Source organism: Felis catus, chromosome D1 (genome assembly GCF_018350175.1).
Source record: "Felis catus isolate Fca126 chromosome D1, F.catus_Fca126_mat1.0, whole genome shotgun sequence".
Lineage (NCBI taxonomy): Eukaryota > Metazoa > Chordata > Mammalia > Carnivora > Felidae > Felis > Felis catus.
In genome coordinates, this window is record NC_058377.1 from 9380192 (window position 1) to 9406993 (window position 26802).

Here is a 26802-nt window from a genome sequence, read left to right on the forward strand (position 1 = left end):
AAAGCTCCTGCCAACATAGCTTATGGAGGCAACATCAGCATTGACTATTTCTTCTCTGCATCATGTGCCTTTCTCTTGAGCAGATCCTGCTCCAAATGAGACCATCCCGACCCAACCTCCCATTATCTACCCAGGAACGAGAAGAAATAACAAAACTATTTTCTGTGATGGTGGCTATGATTTGTTTTTTTTTTTAATTTTTTTTTCAACGTTTATTTATTTTTGGGACAGAGAGAGACAGAGCATGAACAGGGGAGGGGCAGAGAGAGAGGGAGACACAGAATCGGAAACAGGCTCCAGGCTCTGAGCCATCAGCCCAGAGCCTGACGCGGGGCTCGAACTCACAGACCACGAGATCGTGACCTGGCTGAAGTCGGACGCTTAACCGACTGCGCCACCCAGGCGCCCCTGATTTGGTTTTTATAATAAGCCCAGGGAAAGCTAACTCTGTTTTGTGTTCAAAGTTGTAAATCTTTTATAAAAGCTCAAAATGCCTTGAATTGTGAATAATCTCAAGAATTAATTATGATGGAGCATTATTAAAATGCTTCCTTTGGAACATGCTTTGCATCTTGGGCTGTCTTTTAAGTGCATATCGGAAGTTATACTAACAAAGTAAGCACAGCTTATATCCTAGAGGACAACGTTGCTCACAGTGACTACAAATGCAGGTAATCTGTGCCCACTTTCTGGCCCACAAGACCACACAAATTTCTGGACACTCCTCCAAATGCAAAGAATTGAGCCATGATTGTTTCCTGTAACAGATATGTTTTGTGAGAAACCTTCACAACATCTTCCCATTGGATTTATAGTCAACAGCATCTTTTGTAAAACAATGGTAAAAATTTTTAAAACAAAAAAAAGTAAAGTTTAAAAAAAAATCTTCAAAGCAGAGACTGTTAGTTGTTTTCCTAATATGTATTCCCTTCTTCCTTTGAATGAAAGCAGAGACCTACATCACTGGGTGTGGCAATTTGCCCAACTATAAAACTAAATTTCTAAGCATCTCTTAGAGATAGAAGTGGATGATAAGATATGGGTGGAAGTCATGGTATGTGGTTTCTTGGAAAGGGGACTGACTTATATGGGAGGTGGAATGGGAAAGCGGTAGCTGTTCAACCCTCTTGTGAGCATCAGGTTCCCCTGAAGATGAAAGCCATTTACTAAGGGCAGTAGAGCAGAAATAAGGACACTGGGCCCTCAGACTTATTACCTTATTACCCTACTTCTAGACTTCTCTCTTTTTTTTTAACATTTCTTTATTTTTGAGAGACAGAGCATGAATGGGGGAGGAGCAGAGAGAGAGGGAGACACAGAATCTAAAGCAGGCTCCAGGCTCTGAGCTGTCAGCACAGAGCCGGATGCGGGGCTTGAACTCATGAACCACGAGATCATGACCTAAGCCAAAGTTGGCCGCTAAACCAACTGAACCACCCAAGTGCCCCTAGACTTCTCTTTTAAGAGGAAAAACACATCTCTGATCTATTTTAATTACTTTTACTTTGTATCTTTCTTACTAGCAACCAAGTTCAATCTTATCTCACTATACCCTTCCCAGTTGTGTTTGGCAGATAAAATGATTGTGATATGAAGCCAAATTATTAAAATTTAGCTTAGATGATTCCACCTAAGGGGAAACAGAATCCTATAGATCCTAAGCATGACCACTTCAGTGAAGAAGAATCTCTGGAGTACAAGAGAGGCATAGAAAGAAGTCATTTACGAGACTCATTGTAAAAGGCAAATCATAGACGTTAGCCTTCAGAAGGCGAGAGTTACATACACAGTATGATCAAAACCCAGAAAAACAGGCAAGACAAAGAGGCAAAGGAGGAATGTTTGTGTGCGTATATAATTAATTAAAAGAGGGAAATGAAATAAGAAAAATGGTATGGGCAGCTATAAAGTACAGAAATCTTTAGCAATAAGGAAAAACATCTTCTAAGAAGACATACAAATGGCCAACAGACACATGAAAAGGTGCTCAACATCACTCATCATCAAGTAAATGCAAATCAAAACCACAATGATATCAACAATAGCCAAATTATGGAAAAAGCCTAAATGTCTATTGACTGATGAATGGAAAAAGAAGATGTGGTATATATATATGTGTGTGTGTGTGTGTGTGTGTGTGTGTGTGTGTGATGGAATATTACTTGGCAATCAAAAAGAATGAAATCTTGCCATTTGCAGCAATGTGGATGGAACTAGAATGTATTATGCTAAGCAAAATAAGTAAGTCTGAGAAAAACAAATATGATTTCACTCATATGTGGAATTTAAGAAACAAAATAAATGAACATAGGGAAGGGAAGGAAACATAAAATAAGATAAAAAGAGGAAGCAAATCATAAGAGATTCTTAATCACAGAGAGAACAAACAGGGTTGCTGGAGGAGAGGTGAGTGGGGGGATGGGCTAAATGGGTGATGGGCACTGAGAAGGGCATTTGCTGGCATGAGCACTGGGTGTCATATGTAAGAGATGAATCACTGGGTTCTACTCCTGACCAGTACTATATGTTAACTCACTTGAATTTAAATGGAAAAAAAAAAAAAACCACAATGAGGTATCACCTCATACCTGTCAGAATGACTAAAATAAAAAACTCAAGAAAAAACAAGTGGTGAGGATGTGGAAAAAAGGAACCCTTGTGCAACTGTTGGTGGGGAAGCAAATTGGTGCAAAACAGTATGGAGGTTCCTCAAAAAATTAAAAATATAGAACTACCCTACGGCCTAGCAGTCGCATTAAATCTTGCCATGGCAACAACATGGATGGAGCTAGAGAGCGTAATGCTAAGCAAAATAAGTCAGAGAAAGACAAATACGATATGATTTCACTCATATTTGGAGTTTAAGAAACAAAACAAAAGAACAAAGGAAAAAGAGAGAGAGAGAAATGAAAAAAACAGACTCTGAACTATAGAAGAAGAACTACTATAGAAGAAACTAGTAGTTACCAGAGAGGAGGTCGGTGGGGGGAATGGGTGAAATAGGGGAGGGGGATTAAGAGTACAGGTACCATGATGAGCATCGAGGAGAGCGCAGAATTGTTGAATCACTATATTGTATACCTGAAACTAACCTAACAGTCTATATTAACGACACTGGAATTAAAATTTTTTAAATTAAAAACTAAGAAATGAAAAATTTTAAAAAGAAGAAGACAAACAGCCTTCTGAAATGGGAATTTGAAACTCGTGGAATGATGGAGTAGATATCATGTTTAGCAGGGACATTTAAACGTATTGGAGTGCATTAAATTCTGGGTCCTGGAAAACCGGGCTCTTGGCTGAGCTTCCGGGAACAAGGCTCAGACCACCCTGCAGAACTGGCCTGTAAGGCAGTGGCTGACCTTCCACAGCCACCCCAGACCAATCCACACTGCCTCATCGAAGGCCCCGCCAATGCTTCTATTTCTGCCTCAAAGCTGACCTCAGCTGCACCTCTTGGTCTGTAACGAAGCCCATTGCTCCCAACACTCTGCTGTCATATTTGTCCTGCATCTTCCTGAGAAGAGCCTAGAAATTTGAATGGTGACTGCTAGATTCAGAGGCAAGACTCATAACAAAAGAATTTCCCCAAATACACAGAAAGACTTGTCAAAATATGATGGAGAGCTATGAATAGGATAACTGTGTGCCACACACCGCTAAAGATGAAGAATTCAGAACGTTCTGAATGTTAACACTGGTTCAACAATTCAGATAAACTGGTAAAAGTTCAGTTTCGGTCTGAAAGTAAGGTCACCCCTGAGCCTGAGCTAAGAAAGTCATGGCATCCATGGTGACCCAGAGATGCATGCATTCTCCCAGTTGACAAATGATCACTGGGTGCAAAGCCACGCCAGGTTCTGTTCTAACACTGAAGATGCAGCAATGACACGATGAAAACTGATAAAAGCCCTTGTCCCCGTGAAGTTTGCATCTCACTGATAAAGCAAATAGGACCTGAAAGGTCAGATACAGGAATCCACCACCGCATTCCTGCAGTTTATCCAGGCTGAGCAAGCTGTATTCCCTAATTCCTTCCCCAGAATCTCCCAAAGTTGGACTTGCCAAATGATAAAATGTGTTTCAAGAACGAAAGGGGCTTGGTGATTGAATAGTTCAGGAAACGACAAGGAGACAAGAGTAAACAGGTTTGTCAAAGGCAGGATTTCTCAGAGGTTTTATTAATATGTTTAATATATTCCAACATGTGCATTGGAAATCGCTCAGAAGGGGATGGAATAAGTATGTAAGCCATGTGTCCAAACTTCTATGGCCACAGAAGCTTTATTTGTGAAGCATTTTACAGAACGAGAATACCCAGGAATGTGTTAGAAAATGCTTCCTTACTCTGTAACAAAGTCAATTTTATCCTCTTAACATAACTGCTGGAAGAAGTGAAGGATATTGCCGTTAGAACAGCAGTGAAGCATTGGGTTTGGCTCCAAAAAGAACGCCTTGCTCTCCAGGTGAAAACAGGGGAGGAGGAGAAAATGCATTTGAAAATACCATTTTAGGAGATCCTGGGACGTTTTCACATAAGAGAATCGGCTTAAGGAGAAGAGTAGAAAAAGAACACCATGGTTGAGTTGAGAAGGGACTCCAACAATAGAGAAATCTATAAAACGTGGGTAGTGAACCATCTTGTATTTTATTAAGGGACCCTATTCACAGAAAAAAAGGGTTAATTAAGGATTATGTACAAAAGAAGCTTTTTCTCCTTACTGGGTGAAAAAAAAGTACAATCCATATGCTTTTGGAATTACCAACAGGGAACATGGTACTGAAAGCAGTAATTTTATTCCTTTTCTTCACCAAACCTTTCATTACGACCATGAGAAAAAAAAATCAAATAGCTCTAATTTTAATATGACCTGTCCATATCTTTATGGGGTGCTAATGAGTAGGGAAAAATCAGAGTGCAGCTCACACACACAGAGGGATGGAAGAAAGGTAAGGATCCGCAGGGTAGAGAAAAAAGCTTTTAGATAATTGACAGGTCACAAGAACCCTTGAAGGGAATAATGAGACCCCCTGAGCTCAGAAGGCACCAAACGTAGGGAAATATTTTTGAAAGATTATGCGAATCCTATGTCTTTTCCCCAGAGGCCAAAGTCAGACAAAATGGATCAACATTTTGAACTCTGAGAGCCTTCCTCCAACTTTCAAGATCCTGACTTAGAATATCAAAGGTTGGGGAAAGTTGTAATTCCATTTCTTCTGTGCCAGTATACGATGGAGACCACATTACACATTAGTTCTGAAGGTCTGCCCAAAGTGGACACGGTACAGAAAGCACTGGGTGTGTGAAATTAGACAGTTTATTTTCTAAAACTCAAGAGGTATTTTTACAGGGTCAAATGAAAAATAATAAGGCTTGAAATACACAAACAAAATGATTTCTGGTTGAAAAATCTCCTCAGACCACCCCTCTCAGCATTACTGGCTTTCATCAGATTCCATAGGTCTGAATAAGCATGTGAATGCTGGGGCCATACTGACAAGATCAAAAATTATCGTGGAACAGATTCTATGGCCTCAAAATTACTTTGGTTTTTGTGAAAGATACATTAAGGGAGTAACTGCCATAGTCTTGCCTCAGGAGTTGATAATCCTTTTGTGGAGATGAGATTATATATGGGAAGCAAACGAATTTACAACAAATGAGGTCCCAAGTGGGAGTGGGCCCAATCCTAGCTTAGAGCTATGGGAGAAAAGGGCCAGCTTTACAAAAGGGAAGAATCAGTTTGACATATGGCTTTGGAATGTACTTCAGCGAGGCCAACAGGGACAGAGGGAAATGGAGCACAAGCGGAGGGTCCTTCCAAGAGCCAAACCTAGAGACAACCAAGAAGAGAGAGAAAGAGATTACTCAGAGACAGTCCCAAGCCCAGGAGAAGGAGGCATCTGTGGGCATCGTGAGATTTTCCTCCAAGTGGGATGAAGCGTTCACCCACTCTGCTGCTTTACAGATTCCACTCCACATCACAGAGCATTACAATCACTTCACGTGACTTTTCCCTGCTGGACAATAAATTCCTCCAGGTCAGGGGCCAGATCATATTTCAACTTTGAAGCATACACCACAACGGTAGAGTAGGGCGCGCACCTAATTGGTGGTCTTTTAACTGACCACAGGGACTAGAGTAGCCACAGAGGGGCCGCCTAGCAGCCTGGAGATACGAAGGAGAATGGGAGGGTCACAGAAGCAAAGAATCTGGCCGGTCTAGGAGGCAGGTCGGAGGCCTAAGCCTAAAACGCGTAAGAGGGAAGGCTGAGAAGAAAAATCCTAAAAGCAACCCCAGGTTCCCTTTCATTCTCATTCCCCTTTATCCCCTAAAATTGATGTTTCTGGGCAATGGCCTCCTTTAAAAGATAAAAGAAATGGCTTAGAAAAGCAGCCTTCATTGGACAGCAGCCCGAGTTCTTCTAGCAAATATATTCTAGCAAATACACCAAACAGACTAGCAGAGGTATTTGGAATTGCTGAATAGATCACTAATTATTTTCAATTCTTGCCAAAATAGGAAAGAGAAAGAAAGTGATTCATTTGTTATTTGACCATGAAGTCTTGATCCAAACCACAGTTATTAGTTAGGGCCAGTGTAGAAAAGCCAAGTCCTGCTGGAACGAGAGCCTTGTGGCTGCTCACCCAGGCGTGCAGGCACCTTCCGTATTCTGCACAGCAGAGCATGTGGATTTTGCATCTGAGCATTGCTATCTGTGATGCTCTGCATGGCCGGTTCTCTGGCAGCATAGCCACAGCCTCAAGGGCTCTGCCCTTGTCCCTGCTGTCTTCTTATTCCATGAGCTGGCAGCCTTGCAGGGCAGAGCCTGTACAATTCTCCTCTTCCAGACCTAAGAAAGCCTACGTTTCTCTTGTCAGTGGTAGTAGAAAATGTAAACCAATGTCTTGTGGGGGTTTTTCCCCCCAAACCACACATTAACTATCACAGGTCTTCAGGAAGATAAAGAAATAGAAATTAGGCATAGAAACAGGACAGAGATAGAGAATCCAAGTTTCCCAGAGGCAAGGACTTAACTCAAGGCGAGAGCATACATTAAAAGAAATTTAAATGGCAGATCCAATCATTGAATGCTTAGATTGTGACTTAGATGCAATCGCTTAATGAATCACCAGCTTCCTTGTGCCTTTCTGAATCACTGTGACGACATCCACCTGCTTGTCTGTTTTTCCCACTGGACCACAAGCTACCCAAGGGCAGGGACGCAATCTTATCCACCGCTTCTGACCATCTCATAACAGACTCTCAAAAACTGTTGCTGGAAGAATGATAATGGGATCCTCTCTTCCACAATAACTCTTTCCTGTATAATACTTAGCATGTATTTTCTCTTTTTTAAATGTTTATTTTTTGCGGGAAAGAGAGAGAGAGAGTGGGTGAGGGGCAGAGAGGGAGAGAGAGACAGAGAGAGAGAGAGAGAGAGAGAGAGAGAGAGAGAGAGAGAGAGAATCCCAAGCAGGCTCCACACTGTCAGCCCAGAGCCTAACACGGGGCTTGATCTCATGAACCATGAAATCACAACGTGAGCCAAAATCAAGAGTTAACATTCAGCCAACTGAGCCACCCAGGTGCCCCTTTTGGGGCCATTTTAAACAGCAAATTTGCTAACAAAAAAACACAATGCAAAAAAAAATGCATGTCACTAAACAGATGGAGAAAAGTACACTGTTTACAGCATGAAAGCTGAAACAAGAAGGCAGAGTGTCACCTTGCTTGACCTCAGCTGGAAGGTGTGTGTCAGGTGATTTGAATTTTTCACCACTGTGTACATATTCAAGAATGAACCGGAAGGAGCCATGAGTATTGGTTATAGGGTTAGGAATAAAAGTGAGTGGGTTAATTCACAAATATGGAATCCAACAGATGAGTTACTGTACTGTGGGTCCAGAAGAGGGAAATTTCCCTCACAGATTATTTTGAAAATTAAATGAGCCAATACATACGAAGAGTTCAGCACAATGCCTGACATACCATTCGCAGTCAAGAAATTCTTATTCTCTGACCGACAGAATGAGGTCCCACTTCAGACAGGAGGTAACTTTTGAGCTGGCCCCTGAAAGATAGAGAAGGTATGGACATATATAGAAAATCAGAGAGAACAGCATAAACGAAGGCAAAGAGTCAGGACACTAAAGAATGTGTATGGGGACAATCAAATGGCCACACATGGCTGAATCCCAGGCTGTATGAAGGAAATGGATGAGAAAGAATTTGAAAAGACCAGTGAGGACCAATTTATTGACTTCCTTAAGTTCTGGGCTGAGGAATCTGGATATAATTCTACAGGGAAGCAGAGCAGCCGTGATGTTCTTTGAGCAGGAAAATAGTGATGAGGACTGAATTTCCAGAAGGATAAGCCGGCGATGGTGTATAAGATGAATGATGGATGTAAGGGCAGCAACTCAGGCAAGCATTCAGAAAGTAAGAGCATCACTGATCACAATAATCATGTGGTAATTTTGTGATTTTAGATAAATTTAATAGGAATAAAAAAGGAAGGAAGGAGGTGCATCAAAATGAAGTGTTTTCCCAAACTTCTTGATGAAAAAAATTTACTTGAGGTTCTCATTAATGACACAAATTCCTGGGACCCTTTTCTGTGGAATCAGAACCTCCAAGATGGTGGCCTGGGAGCCATCTGTCTTCCAAGTACCTTCCATTATTCTTCCATCAGGGAAGTTTGGGAAACATTGTCTCCAAGCTGTGGGGACTGAGAACAGTCACTCTGCCCTAGGCATGATCAAGAGCAACACCTCCCTTTCAACCCTAGATGTCCTGTCCGCAAGGACACTTGGGACAGAGACTGAATCACTGTGGGCTTGTCTTGTTAAGCAAGCCTCCCTAGGTCTTAAAGAAAGAAGCATACTGCCTACCTTGGAGCACATCACCCTGGGCTTAGTAGTGAAGAAGTGCAAATGGTTTCACAAATAAGTCAGCCTCAGAGAGAAATTTTATTTAAAAAAAAAAAAAACAGGAACAACCAACTATATAAATTTGAAATAAGTTTTGTACGTTCTCAACTCTAAGGGACAAACTCCTTAATTTACAATCCTTTTAAAAATCCAACTTGTATTAATCCATGAATAGTAGGAACTCCAGCTGCTAGTTCTTTGTTTTTAATTGTTTTTAATGTTTACTTATTTTGAAGGAGAGAGAGACAGAGTGTGAGCAGGAGAGGGGCAGAGAAAGAAGGAGACGAGAATCTGAAGCAGACTCCGGGCCCGAGCTGGCAGCACAGAGCCTAATGCGGGGCTCGAACTCACGAGCTGCAAGATCATGACCTGAGCTGAAGTGAGACACTTAACTGACTGAGCCACCCACGCACCCCTCCAGCTGCTAATTCTAAGGTAGGAATATAAAGTGCTTTCTGTGTTTATACTAAAGTAAACAGGTATGAAGAAAGAAAAAATCTGTTTGAAATTGCTTTGGGGTCTACTAATGAACTGTGAAGATCTATTTTATGATCCTTGACTTAACCAATTATATGGAACACTAAAAGAACAAAGAGAAAGAACTAAAATTTTCTACTAGTAGATATTACATATGGTTAAGAAGCCACTAGTATCCAATGTATTCTTAATAGATGCTATTAACACATTAGTTGAATCGATTATGTTACATTGAAGAAGGCTCTAGAAAGTAGACCATGGAGTCAAAGCTACTTTGAGAAATAGATTAGAATTAATGTATCTTTTTAAAAACTTTCCCTGACATTATTTATATACTATTTATTCCCCTCCCCCCAAAAATAAACAATGTCAGGAGTCATATCGGTACTTCAAAAATTTAAAGATAATCTAGTCTAATCTCATGTCGTAATGAAGGAAAAAGGGGACCAGACAAATTAAATGACCCATGATTATACAATTAGTTAATCAGGAGTAAGAAGTTGAGTCTACTGCACCACCTTGCCTATTAGCAAGAGGGAGAAATCCTGATGACCCCTACACACAGTCCCATTTGTATCTTTAAGGTAGATCGAGTTAAAAATAAATAGACAGTGTCTTGTATCTATTAATAAAAGCCATCACTATAATGAATGAATGAGAGACAACAATAACATTCTGTGTTCAAACACTTGGGAATATCATGGGCCTCTGATCAAAATTTTGTTTTCTGAGCAATACTGCGATCAAATATATTCCGAGTGCATGAGTATTTAGAGACCGCCAATCACAGATTCTTGGTACTCACCTAAGCACACCTCAGGGGTCCACAAATCCAAGAACTCCATGCCCAAAGGAAACTAGTACACTATCAACCACCAGTACAGGCCTGTGGTGTATGTGAAAGATTTGTGCACAGCCCGTAGGGAAGCTAGAGACCTCACGCATCTCTGAGACAACATCTGGCAAATTGCGGGCATCTGGAGTCCCCACTGGACGAGATGCAAGTCCATCGAGTGGAGTTAGTGATAAGCGACGCTCACACGCGCACACACACACACACACACACACACACACCCATATCTATGTGCAATCACTAGTTTACATGGAAACTAGGAGACTCGTTTTATTTTTCATTCATTCATTCCTTCATTCATTTAGAGAGGGACAGAGACAACATGAGTGAGGAAGGGGCAGAGAGAGAGGGAGAGGGAGAGGGAGAGGGAGAGGGAGAGGGAGAGGGAGAGGGAGAGGGAGAGGGAGAGGGAGAGAGAATCCCAAGCAGGCTCTGCACTGTGAGCACTGAGACCAACACGGAGCTCGCTCCCATGGACCGTGAAATTGTGACTTGAGCCAAAACCCAGAGTTGGACACTTAACCGACTGAGCCACCCAGGTGTCCCGAGGAGCCTCGTTTTAATAAAAGCTATATGGTGTCCAATACTGGGTTCAGCTATTCACACCTCGGCTATTTATGATGGACTAGCACAGTAGAGGAAGGAATCAAACAGAAAATTTGCAGGCAGAGAGGATCAGCAACATGGCAGGTCACAAGGAGAGTCGTTGCAGAAAGTGGCTGATTCTTGAACTCTTCTGAACCCAGCTGTCCCAGCAGCATGCGTGGCCCTGGGGAAAAAGGTGCCTCATGGGGATGGGAAGACCCATCACACCCAATTCTGCAACACACCAGGTCCATGGGATCCATAAGAGCCCATCCTGTCCCCAGGTAAATACAACACAGAGGAGAGGCATTTTCTTGCCCCGTGCCGTTGGAGCTTGACGGCCTTAGTGCTGGGCTTGAATCCAGACTCTTCCATGTAGCACTGTGACTTTTGGCAAGTGTTTTAACATTCTGTGCCTCAGTATTCAGGCATTCAAGTCAGTATGAGCCCATTCATACAAACCTACTCTTAAGAGTTGGCGCATTCAAGTAACTTATACAAAATAACCCCTTTCTCTGCTGTATGATAGGTGTCTAAATCATTTTCTAATCATTTCTAAATCAGTTTAAATTAATCCCTCCCACCCCTTTCTCTGCACCGACGATCCTACTGAGCCAGGCAGTCAGCCCCATGCTCAGCCACAGCTGACTGAACCAGGAGTGGACGCCTAACGCAAGCATCAGATTCTCTTCCACGGTTCTGAAATTCAGAGTCAGGTCAGACTCCAGCACACACTTAAAGGATATAAACCTAGAGTCAGGTCCTGCATGTGCAAAGAAGAAAGAGCCATTTTGCCAAAATAGAGAACAGTGATGTAGGCAGAGAGAGGGGCAGAGACGTGAGCAGGGGGAGGGAAGAGGAGGCCAGCTACACTTCCTACCCTTGCTTCAGGGAGGTACCCCTGTATCCTTTCAGTGATGTTCACACATGCTTAAGCTTATCCACATAGCATTCTGATTCTTGGCAGCTGTCTTCATCTGTTCAGCCTGCTACAACAAGAATATTATAGACTGAGTGGCTTAAACAATAGACACTTATCTCTCACCGTTCTGGAGACTGGGAAGTCGAAGACCAAGGTGCTGTCAGATTCAGGGTCTGGTAAGGGCCCGCCTCCTGGTTCGTAGATGGCCGCCAGCTCACCGCGTCCTCACATGGAGTTGACAGACCTCTCTGCAGTCTCTCTTATAAGACCACTAATGCCACTCAGGAGGTCTCTACCCTCATGACCTAATCACCTCCCAAAGGCCCCATCCCCCAATACCATCACAGTGGGGGTCAGGTGTCAACATACAAATTTGGGGAGAACCAGAAACATCACAGCATCAAACAATCCCAACTAACACAACTGCTCCCCACAGAGGCATAGACAGGGTAGTACCTCTCCAAGTGTCATTCTTAAACAAGGTGTAGCCACAGACAAGATCAGAAGCCAGATCCCAGACGTCCCAACATCTCCATAGCTATTGCTATTGGCAGAGTATGAGGTAGGGAGTCCCACATCACCTCACAGGGCTGTAGGTAGAAATTGGAATGTGCTCTAGTTCGAGCTGAAGAGCCTCTGGACTGTCTTTCATATCACTCTGTACATCATCAGACCAAACTATCTACCAAACTCTCCCATTAGTTTTGTATCTTAAAGCTATCTTTTAATCTGTTTTAAAGTGTACCATAAGGGGCACCTGGGTGGCTCAGTCAGTTAAGCACCTGACTCTTGATTTCAGCTCAGGTCATAATCCCAGGGTTGTGGGATTGAGTCCCACTCTGGGCTGTGCCCTGAATGTGGAGCCTGCTTAGGATTCTGTGTCTTCGTCTCTCTGTCACACTCTCTCTCTCTCTCTCTCTCTCTCTCTCTCTCTCTCTCTCTCTCTCTCTCTCTTTCCCTCTGCCCCTCACCCACGCCTGTATTCTCTCTCTAAAATAAAAAAAATTTAAATAAAGTGTACTGTAAATAGCTATGACAAGAATTACCACATTTCAGAATTCTCATTTTTAATCTATATTTAGCTTTAAGCTAAAAAAAAATCTATAGATGAGAAAAAATATAAAAGGAACTGTGATGACACATCATTCCTCTTTTGGCTTGCTGGGGTAACATCAGGATGCTGTTACTGGAAATGAGAGGGTTTCTTCAAAGGCAAAATCCCAGTATGCCCTTTACCATCTGTGTGTGTGTGTGTGTGCACACGCGCGCATACATGAGCGTGCATGTGTGTATATGTGTGTGTGCATGAGCATGCGTGTGTGCATAGGTGTGTGAATATGGGGAGCCATGTGTGCATGTGTGTGTGCACTTGAGCATATGTGTGTGCTGTATGTACATGAACATGTATATGTGCATGTGTGTGTGTACATGAGTATGTGTGTCTGCATACATGTGCATGTGTGAAAGTGGTAAATGACCAGTCACAAATCCTCTCTGCTTCATAGGTTCTTTCTCTGCTCCAGATGCTTCCTCCTGGTTTCACTCCTGCCTCCTAGTCCAAGAAGCTTAAGAGAATAGGCTCTGGGACAGAGTTCTGGGTTCTAATCCTGACTCTATCACATAGGGCTGTGACTTTAGGCAATTGTTTTCACTTTTCTGTGCCTCGATCTTCTCATCTATGAAAAGAGGCTACCAACAGTACCTATGTCATAGTTTTGTGAAGATGAAATGAGTAGAATAAAACTCTTAGAACCTTGCTTAGTGCTGGGGCACCTGGGTGGCTCAGTTGCTTAACAGGCCAACTTCGCCTCAGGTTATGATCTCGTGGTTTGCGAGTTTGAGCCCCACATCAGGCTCTGTGCTGACAGCTTGGATCCTGGAACCTGCTTCGGATTCTGTGTCTCCCTCTCTCTCTCTATCTCTCCCCCACTTGCATTCTGTCTCTCTCTTTCCTTTTCTCTCTCAAAAAAAAAAAAATAAGTAAAGATTAAAAAAATGAAAAAAAGAACCGTGCTTAGTACTGAATAAACACTCAAAAATTCTAAGTGTTATTATTATTAGTCATATCCCTTAGTTATCAGAAAATACTTTCTTCTTTGCCTGAGTGGCAGATACACCCCTCAGTTTCGGGTTGAAACTGTTCTGTCTATTGGTGAAATCCTGACTCATTAAACCCAGAACTCAACATAAGATTTTCTGGTGGTAAGCTCTGCTGTAAGGATCTATTAGCCCCTAGGGTGTCATCATCTCAGACCTGCTCTCACTTTTAAGATTGTATAACCTGGCCCCTGCCTTGTATAGACCCCACAGCTGCAGATTATCTATCTTTTTTTTCTCAAGAGCTCTATCTTCTCTGCTTCTGACCCCCCACAAGCTACTTTACATCTTCATCACCCTAGAGATCCCCCTCTTTCCTAGAAAAGACTCCATCCACTTCTACAAGGAGTCAGTCAGCATGTTCAAGGTTTGTGCCCAAGTTACACATCCTGCTGTAGACTATCCTCCCTTTCACTGCCCCGGCGTCCTCAGGGGCCCATTCTGATCATGACCCCACCTGTCATCTTGGGTCACATTTCAATCCACACAGTTTTTAGGGAAATTTGAAGACACGATATCATGTGCAGGAAGGGCCAGTTCAGGGAGCAGCAGCGATTTCAGTACGACTGAGGCACGTAGCCTGTGTGGGAGGGATGGCAGGGAAGAGCCAGAGATGTGGAGAGGTCTTAATGGCTCAGGTCAGGGGTTTAACCTTTGTCTGATTGTCAGTAAGGAGGCGTGGAGCAGCGTTAAGCGGGACAGTCATGCTCAGGTCTGCATTGGAGGAGTAGAACTCTAACTGGAGCAGAGAAAAGGGATAAAAACAAAAGTGACCGCATATGTGGAGGACACGTGAAAGGCAATTTTTGGAGCCACCATTGAGAAATGGCAAGAAACGACTTTAAGGATGGAGAAGAGGGGCCAGTGTGAGAAGTTGGGTACACTCAGCAGTGTTTGGATTTTGAGATTTTGAAGGTGATGAGTGGGAGGAAGTCTAAAGCTTCTGGCTTGAACAACTAGAATAGACATGACATGCCTTTAACCAAAGTTGGCAAATACAGGAGAAAGAGAAATGACATGAAAACAAGTTCACTTTGGGACATGTCCATTGTAATGTTCATTTCAGATGCTCACAGACATCTAAGTGAGCAACATCTACTAGGCACTTTGAAGTTTAGTTCTGGCACTCAGGTATAATATACCGATTTAGGTATTTACGTAAAGATGGAAGTTTGGTGCCCTGGAAGTAATGGGATTAACCAAATACATTAATCAAATAAGGTATATAGCAGAAGTGAAGAAGACAGTCAAATATGGAACCCTAAGGAAGACCAGCGTTTAAGGGATGCACAAAATAATGTGGGTACTGGGAGGGAATACCAAAATGGTTGGAAGACAACCAGGAGAAAGTAGTAGCTCAAAAGCTAAGAAGTAAACAAGTTCAGGAAGGAAGTGGTCAGAAGTGTGAAATGCTACCAGTCAAGTAATACAAGTAGAACAAGGACTGAAAACCAAAAATACCCATTGGATTTGGAGACTACATAAGAAAATTGGAAACCTTAGGTAGTGATTCTCTCAACATAGTGATGCTCTCTTGAAGTGGAGGGGTGAGTGGAGTGTTTGGATTCTCAGTCGTTTGAGTTAATCCCAACATTCATTTGTTACTGATGGCATTTGATAACTGGGGACTTTACAATTTGTATGTGTGTGTATGTGTGGAGAAGGTCACAGAGCCAAAGCCTAAACTTCATATCTACAGTGATGCCAGGCAGGTGTCCAGGAAGAGTCCAGTGAGCTCAGAATAATTAGGGGGATTAGTGCCAGCATCAGGTCCTCAGGGTCAAGAATTCTAAATAATGAGGGATAATGGCTACCTCTTAAGGAAAAAAAATGTGGGCGGTATACCAGATGGACAAGGAACTCACTATGGAAGGAGAAAAATTGGAACACCACAGCAAGAAATATATCCAGTTTTAATATGAAACAGAGGTACGTGTCTAAAAGTGAGAAGTGAGAAGTGGAGTAAACCAAGAGGAAGTAAAACACAAGAGCTCAACAACCTAGGGGCTAGTAATGAATGAGTGTGCGTGGCTCGAGGATCAGTACTCTAACAGCAACGGACAGGGGACTTATTCTTTACATCTTGATGGCAATAACTAGAAGAGACAACATTTAGAACACCAGAATCAGTGAGAGTAGAAATCACAAGAGAGGTGGTGTTAGAAAGTCAGTCATAATGGGGTGACAGTGATACAGCATGAACTCAGAAAGACTGCCAAAGATCTCTCGTAAAACTGCACGTCTCCCCTCATGGACTGAGAAATGAGAAACAAGTGATTTTTGTGGCGAGGGCTGTGATTCAGATATACTATGAACATAACGGTCTTCATTAACTCAGCATCGGGCTATTAATTGGGGCAAATGTGTGTCATCTGTATAAATATATGCTCATCTGTTTGGCAAACTTGAGCCATGATGAAAAGCTGAGTCCTTAGGACAGACTGTAAGTTCCGTGAGGCACAAAGGGTATCTGTGTTGCCTGCCTTAGCATTCCAAGGTCAGTGCCCTATATCCGGTCTCTGATGTCAAGGAGCTAAGATTTGATCAAAAGTAAAGTACATGTGGATGCTAAGAGAGACGTAGAAGGAAGTGTAATTGGTGGCTCAGATTTTAATTTGAGAGAGAAAGAATTGGATGATACATAAAAAGAGCATCAAAAACTCGTGCTGTACTGGCACATAGTAAACACTTAATAAATGATTGTTAGGGCGCCTGGATGGCTCAGTTGGTTGAGCATCCAACTTCAGCTTGGGTCATGATCTCGTGGTTTATGAGTTCAAGCCCCGTGTCGGGCTCTGTGCTGACAGTTGGGAGCCTAGAAGCCTGCTTCAGATTCTGTGTCTCCCCCCTCTCTGCCCCTCCCATGCTCATGCTCTGTCTTCCAATAATAAATAAACGTTAAAAAAAATTTTTTTTAATAAATGATTGTTATTCCTAATACTATATAGTGTGCTCATTTTAGGCAATTCCTCCAAAAAGAGGGTATCTTGGGGAAATCCTAAAGCTTTCAGATAGACTTGTAACCAGCCATGAATCTGGCTTTGGGTACAGTTTCAACCTCCCTAACAGAGCATAATGTCATCTCTTCAGACGAGCAGAGTGTTTTTAAGACAGATGGTTTAGATCAGTTATCTTATTATTCAAAAGTCTGCCCCTCAACAGGAATCCGTACAAGTTTAAACTGAAGATGAGTGGTCATTCTCAGCTAGAGTCATCCCCCATCTTGAAAAATACCTCTTCCCTTATGTTTTGGTTACGCTTTCCTTTGATGGACAAACAGCTCCAGCTGTTTCAACCCTTGGAGTGCCTCAAGCCTTCCTGGGCAGGCTTTATATCCCACTCTTCCTATGGAGACAAGGGGCTCTGCATGCAGCCCCTGAGGAGTAGAAAGGACCCACAGTTTCCCTCTGATCTTAGCCTAATTATTTTTACAAATATAAATACAGCCCCTTAGGCTGCAGCTCTGTAGATCTATTCACTCGGCAAAGAGTAACACCCAGTATGTCGGTACAATTCTTAGAAGGAAAAAAAAATCAGAAATTTTAACACACTAGTTGTTGAATATGCAAATTTTATTGGGTGAACAGAAGAAAGTTCACTGATAGCTGGAACTCTTCCTAAATTCATACTGACAAACGTTCCAAAACATGATTGTCCATTTCATTTGTTTTGCCTCCATATACAACATTTTGGGTTTTTACAACATTTTGGGTTTTTTTAAGGTACACTGATACTTTTTCTCCTTTCTTTAAAATGTTATTTATTTTTCAGAGAGACGGACAAACGGAGTGTAAACAGGGGAGGGACAGAGAGAGGGTGGGGACACAGACTCCAAAGCAGGCTCCAAGCTCCGGGATGTCAGCACAGGGCCCAATGCAGGGCTCGAACTCACGAACCCTGAGATCATGACCTGAGTGGAAGTCGGACGCTCAACAGACTGAGCCACCCAGGTGCCCTGATACTTTTTTTTAAACTTCTGGCCTTGGTTTATGCAAGATCACGACCCGTTTGTAATCTAACAAGCAGGTGGTAGTTGACTCCCTCTTAGTGAAGGACAGTGTGTTTGGAACATCATAATAAAGACAGATCTGATGTCACAAACAGCAAGACAAAGTTTCCTTCAAATGAAAGGTTAGTCAGTGAATTTCTCATTCCATCAAGTGTGGTAGCCTCCATTTTGTAGTCGGATCATTATAATTTATTCATCCATTTGATATTTGAGATCTAAAGATTCAAGATTGAAAAATCTACTGTCCACTAGCCTTGAACCTGATAGATAGACGTGGTTCCCTTTTATTCAGGCAGAAACTTGAGTGCTGCCTCCTAAGATGTCAGACAGCATGTACCGACTGTGTTAGTGACGTCCCTGGAGAAAAGTTCATTTTTCTTGCCAACAGTAATTCTTCTGGGAATAGCTTCCTGGCTTAGGTAAAAATAGCTATTTTCATCAGTCATCCTGCTTCCTGTTCAGCTTCTTTATACATACAGTTTCTACAAATGGAAAGAATGTGGGGAAGCGGGGCTTTCAATATTATCAAATTCATAGGCTGCATCTGTATTGAAGTACAGCTCATGGTAGAAATTAAAAGGAAATAAAAATGAGTAAGCACTTCTCAAATATCAAAAAGACTGCCAATTACAGATACTTCCCCCTTATTGACATTAGAAGATGGGGCACCTGGGTGGCTCAGTTGGCTAAGCGTCCAACTCGTGGTTTTGGCTCAGGTCATGATCTCATGGCTTCGTGGGTTCGAGTCCTTCATCCGGCTCTGCACTGGCACTGTGGAGCCTGCTTGGGATTCTCTCTCTCTCTCTCTCTCTCTCTCTCTCTCTCTCTCTGCCCCTCCCCGACTTGCGCTGCCTGTGTCTCTCTCAAAATAAAGTACGTTGAGTTCTGATAGCTACTTTGAGATGGCTAATGAGAATAAAAACAGAAGTGAGAAGTCTAAGATGTGGTTACTCAGGGTTATCCCCCTCGACCCACCAGGGAAAATGCTTTTATACTGAGGATGTCTCTCCTTGATACATTCTGTAAAGTTACCAAGATGTCACTTTTTTAGATAACCTTTTAATTGAGGTATGATTTACATAGAGTGAAATGCATAAATCTTAAGGGTACAGTTCAGTGAGTTTTCTTGTTTTAATTGAAGTATAGTTGATATACAGCATTATATTAGTTTCAGGTGTACAACATAGTGATTCAATATTTAAATATCTTAGAAATGCTCACCACCACAAGTGTGGTTACCACATGTCACCATACAAAGTTATTACAATATTATTGACTAAATTCCCTGTGCTGTACCTTACATCTCTGTGACTTATTTATTTCACACCTGGAAGTTTGTAACTCTTTAATCCCTTTCCCCTATTTCTCCCATTCCCTGCCCCTTAGCAACCACCAGTTTGTTTCCTATATCTACAAGTCTGTTTCTGTTTTGTTTTGTTTGTTCATTTGTTTTTGTGTTTTAGATTCCACACATAAGTGAAATCATATGGTATTTATCCTTCTCTTTCTGACTTATTTCACTTAGCATAATACCCTCTGGGTCCATCCTTGATCTCATTCCTTTTTATGGCTGTTTCCACAGGGTCTGTACTAATTTACATTCCTACCCACAGTCCACATGAGGGGTCCCTTTTCTCCACATCCTCACCAACACTTGTTATTTCTTGTCTTTTTGATCCTGGCCACTCTGACAGGTGTGAGGCAATGTCTCATTGTAGTTTTGATTTGCCTTTCCCTGATGGTTAGGGTTGTTGAGCATCTTTTCATGTATTGTTGGCCACGAGATGTCAATTTTTCATGTCCTAGAGATTATCTAGATATAGAATAAAGGTAATAAAGGTGGCTCACACATTTAGAAAACATAGACTTCCTTTACTATCTAGATCACTTGTCAGCCTCTGGCTTAAAAAGAAAAAACAAAACAACACAGGACCAAATGATCAAACTAGTTTTGTATTTAACAAAAATATCATATTCTACCCCCCAATTCGTGAGGCTACGTATTAAAATCGTGGAACTTCAGGGGCACCTGGGTGGCTCAGTTGGTTAAGCGTCCAACTTCTTCTCAGGTCATGAGCTCACAGTTGGTGGGTTTGAGCCCTGTGTTGGGCCCTGTGCTGACAGCTCAGAGCCTGGAGCCTGCTTCGGATTCTGTGTCTCCCTCTCTCTGTCCCTCCCATCCCCCTTCTCAAAAATAAATAAACATTTAAAAAAAATGTTTAATAAGAAAATAAAACCATGGAACTTCAGAGCTGGAAAGAACCTCTTTAAGGCATAAGGAGACTTAAGGTTTGAGAAGCCCTGTGTGATTCCAGGATGCAGCCAAGTTTGAGAAACAGTCTTCCAGATTCGTTCTCCTTAACTTTTCAAGGGCCAATGAATCACTTGAGAACTTGCATAGGTGCACATTCTGACTCAATAGGTCTGGAGTGAGGCCAAAACTCTGCATTTCTAACAACTTCCCAGGTGAAGCTGATGTTGCTTTCCACGGTTACACTCTGGGCAGCCAGGTCTCAGAGATCTGCCAGCCCAGTGGCCACCAGACTGTGTTCTGAGAACCCTAGGTCTCTGTGGAGAGTTCTGGGCAGGTTCCATGATCCCAGATGTACATCTGCTCACCTGAGCTTGCACCCATCACCTGTTCTCCACCAGCACCTCTCCCAATTTAAATTGTCACTTAATGTAATTGTCATTGGTTGACTATATAATGTGTAAATATTATAAATGTGAACTATTTTACATGTAACATTTTGTTTGAGAAGAGAGTATACTGCTAAAAACACTTCTCCAGTTCCTTCCATTATACACATAAAGAAACTGAGACCCAGAGGAGACAAATGACTTTATGGAAATCACGTCACACTTAGTTATAGGCCAACATAATTCCCTTTCACAACACCCAGTTTCCTTGTATAATTCAAGAGAAACCAACCCAACTGAGGCCAAAGCAATGGGAAGGCAATCTGGGTTATATGTCTGCCTGTTTATATACTAGTGGTTGAGCAAAAAGAGCAAGGAGACCCAGGAATGCCGACATAGCCCCTGGGCACACCCAGTACAGTCTAGTAGTTTGGAGGGTGGTCCTAACCAGGGTTGTGTTGAAATGGAAGGAGAAGATAGGGATGCATGTATCCTTTTGAATTAGTGTTTTCATATTCTTTGGGTAAATACCCAGTAGTGCGATTACTGTATCACATGGTAGTTCTACTTTTAATTTTTTAAGGAACCTTTGTGCTGTTCTCCACAGTGGCTTTAATAGTTTGCATTCCTATCAACAGTGCACATGGGCTCCTTTTCCTCCATGTCCTCCCCAACACTTGTGCTCTTTCTTGTGTTTTTTATTACAGCCATGCTGACATGTGTGAGGTGATATCTCATTGTGGTTTTGATTTGAATTTCCCTGATAATGAGTGACACTGAGCATCTTTTCATGTGTCTGTTGGCCATCTGTAAGTCTTCTTTGGAAAAATGTCTATTCGTGGGCACCTGACGGGCTCAGTCAGTTGGGCATGTGACTCTTGATTTCGGCTCAGGTTATGATCCATGGTCATGGGATCAAGCCCCACATCAGCAGGCTTTGTTAAGGATGTGGAGCCAGCTTGTCTCATGCTCTCTCTCTCTCTCTCTCTCTCTCTCAAAAATAAAATGAAAGAGAGAAAGGGAAGGAAGGAAGGAAGGAAGGAAGGAAGGAAGGAAGGAAGGAAGGAAGGAAGGAAGGAAGATTTCTATTCAGTTCAGGTACTCTGCCTATTTTTTAACTGGATTATTTTGGGGGGGCTTTGGTGTTAAGTTGTACAATTTCTTTATGTATTTTGGATACTAACCCTTTATCATATATGTCCTTTGCAAATACCTTCTCCCATTCATTAGGTTGCCTTTTAGTTTTGTTGATAGTTTCATTTGCTATGCAGAAACTTCTTATTTTGATGTAGTCCCAATAGTTTATTTTTGCTTTTGTTTCCCTTGCCTCAGGAAATATACCTAGAAAAATGTTGCTACAGCCAATGTCAGAGACATTAGTGCCTGGGCTCTCTTCTAGGCTTTTTATGTTTTCAGGTCTAACATTTAGGCCCTTAATCCATTTCGAGTTTATGTTTGTGTATGGTGTAAGAAAGTGGTCCAGTTTCATTCTTTTGCATGTAGCTGTCCAATTTTCCCAGCATCATTTATTGAAGAGACTGTCTTTCCCCCATTGTATATTCTTGCCTCTTTTGTCAAAGATTAATTGACCATATAAGCATGGGTTTATTTCTGGGCTTTTTATTTCTGTTCTATTGATCTATGGGTCTATTTTTGTGCCAGTACCATAGTGTTTTAATTACTACAGCTTTGTAATATAACTTGAAATCTGGAATTATGTTACCTCATGTTTTGTTTTTCTTTGTCAAGATTGCTTTGGCTTTTCAGGGTCTTTTGTGGCTCCAAACAAGTTTTACGATTGTTCTTGCTCTGTGAAAAATGCTGTTGGTATTTTCATAGAGATTGCATTAAATCTGTAGATTGCTTCAGGTAGTACAGGCAAAAACTATAAAAACACTAACTGAAAAAGGCATATGCACCCCTATATCTATAGCAGCATTGTCAACAATAGCCAAGTTATGGAAGCAGCCCAAGTATCCATCAATAGATAAAAGGATAAAGAAGATGTGGTGTGTGTGTGTGTGTGTGTGTGTGTGTGTGTGTGTGTGTGTATATATATATATATATATATATATATATATATATATATATATATACACACACACCATGGAACATTATTCAGTAATAAAAAGGAGTTTAATCTTGCCATTTGCAGCAACATGGATGGAGGTAGAGAGTATAATGCTAAGCAAAATAAGTCAGTCAGAGAAAGACAAATACCATATGATTTCACTCATATATGGAATTTAAGAAACAAAGACACAAACACAGGAAATAAAGACAGACAAACCAAGAAACAGACCCTTGACTATAGAGAACACACTAGTGGCTGGCAGAGAGGAGGTGGGGGGGATGGGGGAAACAGGTGGAGGGGATTAAGAGCACACTTACCATGATGAGCACTGAGTAAGGTACAGAATTGTTGAATCACCATATTGTATACCTGAAACTAGCATCTCTGTTAGCTACATTAGAATGAAAATAATAGTTACAAAAAGGAAATGGAAGGAAAATCATTTTAGAAGCTGCAAGAAAAAGAGGAGGAAAGAAACCATGATTTGAAGAGAAAATTTTGAGCTCTAGAGAACTAGAGACCAGAAAGCCAAGAAATAAAAAATGGAAAGAGAGTGAGAGAAAGATGGAGAGGGACAGACAGGGAGAACCAGGAAGGCAATCTCAGAGCTATCCTGGTACTGAGGTCGGAGCTACTCATCAAGAGCTCTGTGGCCGGGAAGGGGTTTGTGGAAGCAGACATCCTGCTGCTCAGAGGACTGTAGAGACCACAGCTCTGATTTGGAATCGGAGGGACCCAGCTGGAAACAGATGGCACACGCAAACAGAATAATTGAGGAGACTTCCATGAAGGGACTAGTCACAAAGATGACAGAGTCAGTGGAAAGCAGGATCGGTGGAGCATCTTGGAGCTAGCAACCGCAGAGAGCTTTCACCACCCCTCGGCCTGACCAAGCAAGGACAAGCATTTACAGAAATTCAGTGAGACCTATAGCTGAAGACAAGGGCTGCCCAGGGCAACAGCAACCATGACCTCTGGTCCAGCCACTGCCAACCCACAACCCAGCAATGAGGGCTCCTGGGGGAATAAATACCTTGACCTTCTTCTCCTTCAACTTTAATTTTCTCCCGTTGGCTGAACCTGACCAGATGCCAAAGGGCAAGGGAGCTTAGGGTTGATTCAGTCCATGGAGGTCTACCTCTTGGGACACAGAGTGAGGAGGCAGGTGAATCTGGAGCACAGAGAGACCAGTCCCTGATCTCCGGACATCTTGTAGTCACAGCGTACTCTTCGCTCTTACGGCACATGCCTTCCCCCTCTCTGTTCCCATGTGGAAGGATCCTCTCGCCACCTCCTCTGTGTGTGGAAATCCTCTCAGCTGTAAAGGCTGGGGCTACACAGGTGGTTTATACAGTAAACCTTCCATCTTGGGTACACTAGTGATGTCCACTCAAAGGAACAGTAAGCTTTTGGAAGTCAGGGGCCATAATTGTCTCCAGCAGAGAAGACAGCCTATTCCCAGCAGCCTGCTCAGCAGAAGCTGTCGTGTAATTCTCACTGCTCAGGGCTTAGCTTCTGCACACGAACAGGTCACTGTGCAATCAGGGAGAGGCAGCATGCCAGTGAGAACCCGGAGATGCCTGTTACATTGTTGTCCTCCTTGCCTGTCCCGGGTGCCCTGCCTCCCCTAGTCACGTGATCCTTGACCATCGCAGTCTAAATCCAGCCTGCCTAGGGACTTGTAATCTCTACAATGCATCAACATTTGTCAATTAGCTGCCATCACTTAAAATTCAGGACATGATGCATAATCTTGGTGTACAGGGTTTTTTTTAGAAAATGGGAAAATTTGGCAACGTTGCTTCCCATTCTCTTGTGATAACAGCCAGCTGGAGCGGCTCAGTGACTGCTCCTTCAAAATGAATACATGCTGTCCAGTCCATTCACTACACTCCCCATCTAGCCTGCCTTCCTCCCTGATAGGAGCTGACCTTTCCCCCAACCATCCCAGTATGAGAGCCCTGCTTTATGGGCATGGTGGCTACAACTCTTCCTCCCTGCTTCCTGCCTTCTGACCAGTCATCCCTCACTGATCCTGAGTGGAATCCCTGAAGCCCTCACCCTACTCTAAACAAGCTCATCTCTTCCCTCGGCCCCATTTTACAATGTCTCTTCCATTCCCTTCTATTGTGCATTGAATTGTGTTCCCCAAAATATATGTTGTAGCCTGAACCCCCGTATATGTGAATGTGACCTTATTTGGAAATAGGGTCTTTACAAATATAATTCAACAAAGATGAGGTCATCCTGGATTTGGGTGGCCCTTATAAGGAGAGAGAGATTTGAAGATACACAGGACATGCAGAAAAGGTCATATGAAGTTGGAGGCAGAGACTGGAGTTATGGTGCCATGAACCAGGAAATGCCAAGGATTGCCCACAACCACCAGAATCTAAAGGAGTCAAGGAAGGTTCTTCCGGATCTTTCCAGATCATGGCTTTGCTGACACCTTCATTTCAGATATCTTGCCTCCAATACTTAGAGGGAATAAATTTCTGTTCTTTTAAGCCATTGTGTTCATAGTTTAGTTGACCCTTAAACAACGTGGGTTTGATCCACACAGCTCCACATACACATGGATATTTTTCTGTAGCTATAGGACAGTACTATAAATGTATTCTCTCTTCTTTGTGATTTTCTTAGTAACATTTTCTTTACTCTAGCTTACTTTATGGTAAGAATACAGTATATAATACATATAACAAAATATGTGTTAATCTACTGTTTGTGTTATCAGTAAGGCTTCTGGTCAACAGTAGACTATTAGTAGTTAAGGTATTGGGGAGGACAAGAGTTATATACAGATTTTCAACTGCATGGGGGTCAACACCCATACCCCCCAGGTTGTTCAGGGTCCACTGTATTTTTTGTGACAGCTCTAAGAAACCAATGCTCCTCCCTTTAAGTGAAACTGGGATTTTTCTCTTAAGATGCTCACAAGGATGCTTCAAGGGTTGACATTCTGTTGGTGCCAGGGTCCTCAGGGTAAATAAAGCAAAGCTATTTCTTGCTCTTTGGTCCCGGACTTTGACCAGAAAAGACAGCTGGAAGTTCAAGGGCACTGTGAGAAGACCAGGAAGCGGGTTCTCTGTTCAGATACTTTTTGGTGCTGAATTCAAGCTTGAAAGCAGGGGCTCATGGCAGATGTCTTCCCTGCTGTCTCCCCAGCCTGTCTACAGTGCCGGTACATAGTAGGCATTTACTGAGCATGTGTCAAATGAATGAGTATTAGCAGTTAGAGCCTTGGAGAAGCATGCTACTTTGTCTCTGGCTAAGTGTCCCAGCCTTGAGTACTGACCGACTTGACCCAAAAGTGTGAGCTAGATGCATGTTTATTTGAGTGGCAAGTGTCATTTCTTTGAAACATTGGAAATGAAAAACCAGTTTCATGGTATAAATACAGAAAACTTAGAGGGTAGAGTTGAAGATTAATTGGGAGTCAGACCTACTGTTCTCGAATGATGGCTCTCTCATTTCTTACAATAGTTTTTATCAAACCAAAAGTTTGAATATTTAAATACACATTTCAGTATGTAAATAGATGCCATTACAAGAAAAGTGTTGTCTCTGTCTGGGCAAACACAGCAGACACTCAAGACAAGACTTGGCCACATGGTGACAGGCCAACTGTAGGAATGGGATGTGCCTTCCCATCATCTGCAGTGACGTGGGACACTGGGCCAAATGGGTTCCAGCCTTAATTCCTCTGTCTACACTCATTGCTTGCTGACTCTTGGCAAATTGGAAGTCTTCACTAATTACCAAGAAACGATGAATACTCTATCGATTTAGGAGGTTTACGATTTGGGTATTTTTTAAATGCCTGCAATTTGCTTTGCTGTTACAAATTGGACACAACACAACAGAAGAAGACATATTTTTTTCAATAGCACCAAGTTTTGGTGAAATGTATAAAATTTGATTTTTTTTATAAGCACCGAGTACTCCTAGTCACAAATATTCCCCAAATGCATCCCTTTAATTGTAGATAAATGTGCATAAAGTAAACACAGTCTACTTTATGCAGAATACAAAGACAAACAATCCCTGAGTCACTCAGAACTGATGTTTGCATAGAATGTAATCCCACTGGAAAGCCATGTTTAAATAATAAAAATATTTTCCTGTGAAGTTTTTGATAAAGGCTGAACTGAAAACAAAATAACTCATATTTATACAGCTAAAACAGAAATATTTTTTAAAGCCTTTT

At 42.2% G+C, this 26802-nt stretch overlaps 1 protein-coding gene and 1 long non-coding RNA gene across 2 annotated transcripts in view; both read left to right on the forward strand.

Moving 5' to 3' along the window:
* The window catches only part of LOC111556558, a 415573-nt gene extending 406342 nt beyond the window's left edge, over positions 1-9231 (forward strand). Inside the window, exon 13 of the long non-coding RNA XR_006585899.1 lies at positions 9172-9231. This is a non-coding gene — a long non-coding RNA (uncharacterized LOC111556558). The remainder of the gene's footprint in view (positions 1-9171) is intronic.
* The window catches only part of CD1H11orf53 (chromosome D1 C11orf53 homolog), a 72097-nt gene continuing 54520 nt past the window's right edge, over positions 9226-26802 (forward strand). Inside the window, exon 1 of the mRNA XM_045038265.1 lies at positions 9226-9370. The gene's annotated coding sequence lies outside the window, so the exon portion shown is untranslated. The remainder of the gene's footprint in view (positions 9371-26802) is intronic.